The sequence below is a fragment of the Monomorium pharaonis genome, chromosome 6 (assembly GCF_013373865.1).
Source record: "Monomorium pharaonis isolate MP-MQ-018 chromosome 6, ASM1337386v2, whole genome shotgun sequence".
In the NCBI taxonomy this organism is placed as follows: domain Eukaryota; kingdom Metazoa; phylum Arthropoda; class Insecta; order Hymenoptera; family Formicidae; genus Monomorium; species Monomorium pharaonis.
In genome coordinates, this window is record NC_050472.1 from 23,090,866 (window position 1) to 23,100,412 (window position 9,547).

Sequence of the window (9,547 nt, forward strand, 5' to 3'; positions counted from 1 at the left end):
CGTATGACATCAGTACGAAGAAATTAAATGCGCGAAGAAATTTCCTCGCATGTTAAAATATGCAATCATAACGGGCGACACTTCCTTCCTTGAATGCGAGCGCGATTAATGGAGGACATTCCTGATTTATATTTACCGCAATTTTGTCTAATCACTGACTCACATAAGAGGAAAAGTAATTTTCTGTCTGTCGTAAATGCGTGTTGTAAATGAGCAGCGGATTCCCCTTTACGTCAAGAATTCATTGGTGATGAATCATAGTATGTTTATTGTCAGTAAAAATATTCGTTTGGCAATAAATTTCAAATTTTAAAGAAAATCAAGAAATTAATAGGTAAAAGAGCTGAATTGACGTCACAGTTAAACACTGAATTACGTCAATAACTAATTAATCAAAAACTGATAGTTTTTATTACAGAAGAGTTAAGATGTATCAGTTATCTGTTCATATTGTATATTTTAACTAGTAATTTTGATTAAAATCAATACGAATATTCTAAAATTAATCAACGTCTTGATAACAAACTTTTTTATCGAAAATTGGAAAATAATTGTGCTTTATTTTGAAATATAAATTGATTTTCCGGATAATTCGATTCTTATTCAACAATTATTTCTTGATAAAGAAGCACATTACTCGTCCTTGGAAATCCCTACCGTGCTTCTTTTGACGTACTCGTGACGTTTCAACCAGTTCGGAAGCATTTACGAACACTGTTTTACAAGTGTGAAGGTTACGGCCAAACGCAACACGAACAAATGCGTATGCTAACACGATGACTAATTTTTAATGCATGCACTTCTTATTGAAATAAAATGTTACAAAGTTTCTTGTCATTTATTAAAATTTTGGTGTTGCAACGGTAATTGTAACAGTTCTTAATTATTGAATATTTAGTTTTACATGATAAGGATAACACGTATAATAATTAGTACTTAAAAATATTATTAAAAATTAGATAATAGAGGAATATTATATAATAATTTTTTTCCTATTACGTTACCATATATAAATTTAATATTAATAAGAACAGTTTAATTCCTTTTTCTAGTAAAAAAAATGTCAGAAATGTTTTCATCCATCAGACATCGTCCTAGTCAACTAAGAAGAACAATACATCATAATCCAGATTAACGTACTGGAAAGGTCTCCTCATAAATTATTCATGTCATTTGATAAATACGCAAAGCGATGTAAAACAAATCGAATCATCTAGTCAGCGATGTATTCCGATATAGCAAGTTCTTTATTTATTCGCGCAATGGGGCATATAATTCATTGAATAACCGGCCATCCCTCGGCGGATGCTACATTGGAAATATAAAATATATTCTTTCATTTCCCCGGGGAGAAAGACTTCCAAGAGCTTAGCGAAAGATACCGCTAACGGAGAGGTAGTCCTCTCACGATCGGGCCCATTCTGGTAGAGACGATCACCTCTTGCTTCGCGGATTAATCTATCCCTTATCTTTCTTTTTCCTTTTTCTTTCCTCAGAAACAGCTAAAAACGATGACACGTCTCGAGGAAGCGTGGATAGCTTCTCCCCTACTACTCTCCTTCCACCACTAACCTGCCAAGTACTTATGGAGTCTCTCACAGATTAACTTTTGATACGCGTCTTCAGTCTCTGTGCCAGCGCCAATTCGTACGTGTGCGGGAGTAACACGTTTTGCTGGTGCTGATTATTAAATTTGTATTAGCGCCGCGAATTGCTCGTAAAGCGTAATTTGACTGGTAACTCGAGGTGACGGTATTACGGGTAGGATCACGGCATATACGCGAAACGAAGAGGAACCGGGGACGAAGAGACGAAGAGAAAGAAGGGAACGCCAAGTTAGAGGAAGAACGAGTGAGTGAACGAATGTGAGTGTGAAGTAATTGTTAATCCTGTTGGCCGCGAAAGTGTCGAGGATACCGTGTAAGTTTAATGTTAATTATGCAAAATGATTTGCATCTCGCACCAGTGGACGCTTTAGGACGGTTCCTTTGTGTTCTCCAAGCTAACCGAGAATGATTTTATGCTCAATCTCGTGACGGTCGTGATTTCATAGTGACTTGGGAAATTGTTTACAGCTTGCGCCATATTAACTTTCGATAAACGTTTTACCGCCCAAAAGTGTTTCATCAAAAATTATAGTATCTTCGACAGTTGATCCTTTAAAAAGTCGCTTTTATTTCCTTTCCAATTTACCCTTGCTTTACAAATTTTTATTTCCGTATTTCTTTTAAATTGCTATTGCGTAAATTTCACTAGAAAAACAACACGCTTCTTTATTAAAATTTATTACGGAAAATAAAAAGATTTATGTACCAAAAAGTTTGGAATTTTTTTCTATCAAAGAAAAACGTTTTTTAACATCTTAATTTCTTCGCTAATATATATAGTGACGTGTTTCACTTACTATCGAATAAAATTTTATTAGAATTTTTAACTTTTTTTTTAAATCATTTTTTTGATGCATATACATATATTTTATTATTGCGGAAATTTAATAAATAGTAATTTTACCACTAACAATTACTTTAAACATAATTATTAATAAAACAAATAAGAAAATAATAGTTCAAGTTAAAATAACGAATTTCATTATTTTACTTGAAGCTTATGATCAAATTTTTGCAGAACGGTTTTTTTACACCGTAGAGATATGTAAATAGTACTGAAGCAAATACGCATTCTTTGTTTGCGAACGGAAATTAATCTCCGAATTTTTCGTGTCCGAGAGATAAAATTAGCCGACTTCGGTTACCGTTGACGGGAGAGACAGACAAAAATTAATCGTTCTCGTCAACCGCTCGGGAGTCAACCGGTGCACGTGTAATCCTTGCGATTTGTATTTTCCCGCAGTAATGTACCGGGAGAAATTACGGGGAAAACAATAAATAAATAAATAAATAAAAGTTAGAAAGGGAGAGACAGCGACGAGATGGCGCGCGGGTGTACTCTACGTCGTGTATTTTATTTCTACGATTGCAGATTACGGTACGATGGACCTATTTTTAAAAATTACGATGCACCATATATACCGGCCGCCGCGTGACAACCCGGCAAGGCTGTATATATAGGCGATAAATTGTTTTAAAACCCGTTGCGCATTTATAATGGATATATCCGCGTATGGTCTCGCAAACGCTCCATAATCCTTGCGCTCGGTGAGAGATACAAAGATATATATAAAAAAAGTAAAGACAAAAGATAGGAGCCCCGAATGTAAATGTCGGGTCATATTTCCAAAAGATTTACAACGCGAATCTCACTTATCAGCATATAAATCGCAGATCCGCAAAGAAGCAAGCATGCAATTGAAGAGACAAGTTCGCCGTTTTCACGTCCGTCTTTTTCGTAGTCGATTGTAGCAAATTCCATTTCCCCGTCTATATCACTCACGATCCAGAAAGGAGCAGCGAAGCGCTAACCAAGGGTTACTTAAGCTAGACTGTCGGAGCAACAACTTAGTCTAAAGGACCGGTCACCGTATCGTGGAGTAATGTTGAAACTTTCCTCCGGAATTATCGCGAGTATTTCACCTGAAGGAGCCAGATATACCCGCCCATTGTGTTCTGTTCCATGCTTGGAATTTAAGCATTCAGATGGAGATAGCGCAATTTATTATTCCGGGCCAAAGTTAACTCGTCTTTAATCACGTCGAGTGGCGCACGTTGTTATCTCAATATATATATAACTTTTATTATACAAGCTTTTATTATAGCTTGAGCTCTCTTTCAAAATTTGTTACTTAAGTTTTATGTCCAGCAAGAGAAATCAATCAAGAAATTGATTGATAATTGTTTAAGGATTCAACCGTGCCGCGGGCATTGGATGTACATTTGATTGCTCACGACGCTTGTAGTTGCACTTACATCTAAAATTGCTTAAGTTAGACATTACGACTAAAGCCGATACAAGTGATACCAACTTGCTTTAATTGCCCGGGGCAACGGTTGCTTATCTTGATGACGACGTTGCGTGCCGTCTTTACTAAGCGCATTGCTTAGGGATACTTTGCAATTATTGTGAACGTTCACCTACTTCCCGTTTACGGAAGTTAATTTCTGTTAGTATCACTTTAGGTAGCCCAAGGCGACGTTAATTAATACTTAAGTGATAACGCGATGCGACGCATCAAGAAAATTACGAAATAAATATCATGTACTATCCCTACAACTTATTGTGAATGCATTTATTCATATTACATGTCAGAAAATGCATTGCCATTAATTCAATTTTCAAAAATATTTCTGGAATTGTTTAATCGCTTTCTGTCCTCCAACTCTTGATATACTTTGGAGATGTTTTTAATAAAAATTTATAATATTTTGTAATATTATCAATTATACAATTTAACAAATATTTTAAATAATAACAAATAATGTCAATTGTATTGGATAAAATTTACATAATCAAATACATCAATGTGTATAAAAGTAGAAGTAATTGTTAAAATATTATTAAATATCACATAAAAAATTTGTACAAACACACTTTATAAATTATTCATTAATTACTTTTACATCTTGATATAAAAATTACACGTGTGTACGAAACTTCTTTCTTTTTATATAAAAAGAAATTAATAATAACAGTTTAATTTTAAAATAATGTTTAAGTTGTATTGTACTTATCATATTTTTAGTTCTTATTTTTCGCAATAACAATTTCGAGAAGAATCAAACACACATAAAGTTTATAAAATTTTAAGTAAAACATTTCAATCGCTTCAATGCAAACATCGCCGTTTCTACCTCTCGAGCACAAACAACTCGAGCAATATATACGAAAAATTTTCATCTGTTAATACAGACGCATAATAAAGCGTTTGCCGTCGTTTAACACGATTTTTCACTGCAACCGCGAGGTCTTTCGAAAGAAAATATTTCACCGCCCTTCGTGCATCATCCATAAAAGTTTACGTTGACGTGCCTGAAAGAACTGCCTGCCTATTACGGTCGGGATTTTACTGCATTCTTTAAACTTGTGCTGTCACAGATAGCGGCGTCAGACATAATTTTTATTGTCGATGCTACGACCTCCGTAAAGTAGCCACATTCTGAGATGGCATCGTACAGGATGACACTGCACCGAGATAAAACACGTACAATCCATTGAAATACCGTACCATCGTCTAAGCCCTACTTGAAAGACTCAATATTTAGGCAATATTGTAAAAAAGTATTTATATATAAAATTTCTATATAAAATTCGTAATTCTAAATATTTTCAAATCTTATATGATACAATATGAAAAAGATATTAAATCTTATTTATCTAATCACGAGTATTTCGTATCCCATCAACTTTTTCATCTATTTAAAGCGTGATTCAAGAAAATTTAAAAATTCATGAATGTTATCGAGTTTCTATATATAAATAAATTTGTACTTCTTATTGAAAAAAGATAAAATAATAATAGTATAATTTAATTGCCTTTAAAATTTCGAGAGATAAATATTATACAAAGCGGCTACGAAACATGTGATGATTGCATTTTAAAGATTAATATTATACCGTATGTGTGTGTATGTGTGTTTATACTTTTATCGAAATCTATGTATTATAAGATCAAGTTTAAAAAATATATTGAAATGTACTCGCTTATGATGTTCTTTAGATAAAATATCATAGAGTGCTTAAACAATATATAGTTTGAAAATTTTGCTTAAGATGACATTGTTGTGTCAAAAATTGTTCCGCACAATCACTAATGCATCGTTTGTCCAGCTGGAAAATTAGTTTCAAACTTTCCACGCATGGGTAAACCGCAGACCGCAGTTTGTTGGCCGTGCGCGGAAATTTCGCAAAACGCGATAGCGTGGAAATAAACACGCTCGCGCGAACACTATCACCGTTCGCGGGCCAACATTTTGCGGGAACTCTGTATAACGTTCTTTCCACGTTCACTCTCTTCTCACCTTCTCTGAGCGCAAGTTCACCGCATTTACGAAACTACATTGTTTTCTGTAAAGGCTGTAACATACGCATAAATTCGAGACCTCTTGCTAGATATCATAAATCATAGTCCAAACGACAGTTCTGATACTTTTTATTATAACTTTTTTCCACATCTTACAACGTATCAATTTCTACATGCGTCTTCTCGGAAAGTAACAAAAAAATGCAAAAAAAACAAGAAAAAACCAAATTGAACATATAATACCTAAATCCAATCAATTCGTCTTTCATACTATCTATATTTATCTATATTGCATCGTTTCACGATATGTATATGTATACTTTTATATATGTATACTGTTCTTTCGATATTTGCATTCATCGATAAATCGAAATGTCGTTCCATTTTATCTTGCTGCAATACACTGTGCGATAGATGCAAAATTGAATGATAAAATAAGATTATCACAAAGTGAATTGCTACGTTAGTACAAGTTAATCACTACCAAAGTAACGCTGAATTTTAATGCATTAAAGATGTTTCATCATAAAACAATACTATAAACAATTTGGGTTGTATTGACTGCACTAAAAAATACGAGACGTGCAATAATTTCGCTCCAGAAATGTAAATTCGTGAATTAAAGACATGCAAAATTTTCAATTAAATAATCGGCAGTACTACTTCAGTCAGAGAAATCATTCAATAAACGTACTTTTCAAAAGTATTCATTTAGCTATTAAAAAACTTAGTACTTCTTATTCTTCCTATTTATGTTTAATTTCAATTATTACAATTTGAGAAAAAAATGAGGTAAACAAAGAAAACTTATTTTTTTTTAACTATACATCAAAGTCGAATTTCCCCCCTTCTCTCTCTCTCTCTCTCTCTCTCTCTCTCTCTCTCCTCTCTCTCTCTCTCTCTCTCTCTCTGATAAAATATATTCATTTTTATATATTGTACAATAAGGAATTATATTCGCGCAAATATTTAATAAAGTATAATCAATTTTTATGCAGACTGCACATATATGTTTTGAATTATGTTATTAAATTTATCAGTTCACTTAATTTGTTAATTTATTATTTTTTATGTTTCAAAATCGGATGCAATATACTCATTACATTTTAGCAACAAATGATGGTATGCAACTTTTAGTTTAATTTCTGTTCATTGTGACCACCGATTAAATTATATAAAATGATCCGATATATAAAAAATATTTTTATAATTTTTTCAATTCTCTGCCAGTACGTGTGTGCGTATCGCCATATAACTTATTGAAATTGATATATTCCTTATATTTTATTTACATTTTATATTCAACAGTCTACTATTTATATTTCTTCTCGAATTATTGCGCGCGTGCACGGAAAATATGTATAAATTAATACATTAATGTTAGTTTTTGCAATTGGTAAAAGAAAACTAAATCTTTCTCACAAAAAGACGTAAACGTAAACAAGTTACTTGTAATACGTTTTATTGAAGTATATTAATAAATATTGATCCTATTTATTTTATTATTTCCGACATATAAGATATTATGTGATTAGGCATATTATTTTAAAATCTACATAATAAATGTATCATTTTCAGATTTCTCAAATTGTACTTTCGTAAGATAGTGCAAAAAACGCTCGGTACATCGAAATGCATCTATCGGCATTGGTTCTTCTTATCATAATGTGCGCTCTCGCACAGTCGACGGTCGGCATCACAGAAATTGTCGACTCTGACTCTGTGTATTTCCCTGACCAAACGGACTACATCAAACTCGCTACAAAGTGTAAAGATAACATGGTACTGTGGCCAGGGAATCTTCGGTGCTACATAGAAGGTGAACAAGGTCCCTGTAACATCGGTCGGGTACTGATATTCAACCGTCGGTTACTGAAACCGTATTGTAAAGACAGTATATGGTCCTCTGTACAGAAATAAACGTAATCAACTGCTGGCGATAGCTAATAACTGTAACTTACTACGTAATCAATTTAATGTGCGATAGATGACGATAGCGGTGAATTTCCCGGCGACAAATGTGCAGGGAAAGGAAAACGCTGTATTCCGGCTCAATTCTATCTCATGCAGAGCAAAAATATTTGTTCAATTGAAACGTGTAAAAATTTCCATAACGCAAGTATAAATACTGTTCTTCCTGACCGTGTGTATCCAATGCAAGCAGTGACATTTCGTGAAAATAATGTTATGCGGTAATATCTATAAATGAGTCAATTGCCGCGTTTGTATTATGGAAATTTGCGTTTTTTTCTAGACATAAATTGTAATTTGAAGCACAAATTTCAAAAAGCAGATTCAAATAAAAGATTAGTTAGTGTGTCAGTTAATTGCGAGCTCAGGGATATAGAAACTCAATTAAATATATGCTATAATAAAACGTGATGTTAAATATAGTCGCATTTATCTCTTTTACTAGACTTATGATATAAATGCATTAAACTAAAATTAATTTTGTTTTAACTTATATATTTATACTTGCATTTATAAAAATATTACTAAGTTTTTTTACATAGAGATATTTTTTTATACATAGAGATACTTTCAGATATTTAGTTAAACATTACGCTTATCTATACATTTTAATTCATTACAAAATTTAATCGAAATTAAGTTTCTTTACATCTTGTTTATAATTTACTTCGTCACAATAAATTTTTGATTTAGTATATATACGTATAATTTATATATATATAAGTATTTTTATAGGTTATGTTGTTAAAAAAATAATTGTAAGTAGATAAATTTAAAGTTACAAATGTATAGAGTAATGCATATTCTCTTTTTCATGTAAATAAAAAGCACTTATCTGATATTATCAACGTTATAAATAATGACTATACTGACTTTTGTTATTTATACTTAAATTAAAAAGTAAATAAAATATTAAAGAAATAATTTTGATGGAAAATGTCTGTTGTGTGTGTGTGTGTGTGTGTGTGTGTGTGTGTGTGTGTGTGTGTGTGTGTGTGTGTGTGTGTGTGTGTGTACTTATGTATAGTATATTCATATACTTACATATACTTACATATTAATCTAAGAACTATTTGTAAGTATTAAGAATAAGAGTTGTAATTCTGTTTGTTAATTACATTTGTGTTGTTTTATCATAAGTAACGATATAAAAGTGAAAAGAAAAAAAATTAATGCAGTTACGAGTGCTAAATACGTATACATGTATGAATACTATCTAGATAAAATAAAAGCAGTTATCATCGAAAATAAATGTAACCATCAGGCGAACCCGTAAAAACTTATTGAATTACTGCTAATATTTATTAATCGAATAATAGTCTGACGTTCAAGAAAATGGATAGAATAACCTCTTGTTACTCGTCAACCAAAAAGGGTTCTTGCTCATTCCCATGCAATATCTCAGGGTCTAATATGACATCTATTTGCAATTTGATACGGCGGTTGACAATATGGAGAGACGAGGAATGATTTGGAGCTACGAATGCTGGCCATGGCGCGGTCGTTTCGAGATATCTCGTGCCTCCCTTTCCACCTTACCACTCTACGTACTTGATACGTGCGCGGGGTAACAAACGTCGCGAGATGTTTTCGATTAACCTCATTTTAAGAATGACTGTCGTTCTTTACTATCGGATGGAGGGCCCGATAGCCTCGTCGCGT

General features: G+C 32.7%; 1 long non-coding RNA gene across 1 annotated transcript; it reads left to right on the forward strand.

Moving 5' to 3' along the window:
- The first annotated feature begins 1,079 nt into the window (after nucleotides 1-1,079).
- On the forward strand, nucleotides 1,080-9,158 carry LOC114254449. Its single transcript, XR_003625821.2, has 2 exons — nucleotides 1,080-1,865; nucleotides 7,493-9,158. It is a non-coding gene; the product is annotated as an uncharacterized LOC114254449 (long non-coding RNA).
- The last annotated feature ends 389 nt before the right edge of the window (nucleotides 9,159-9,547 follow it).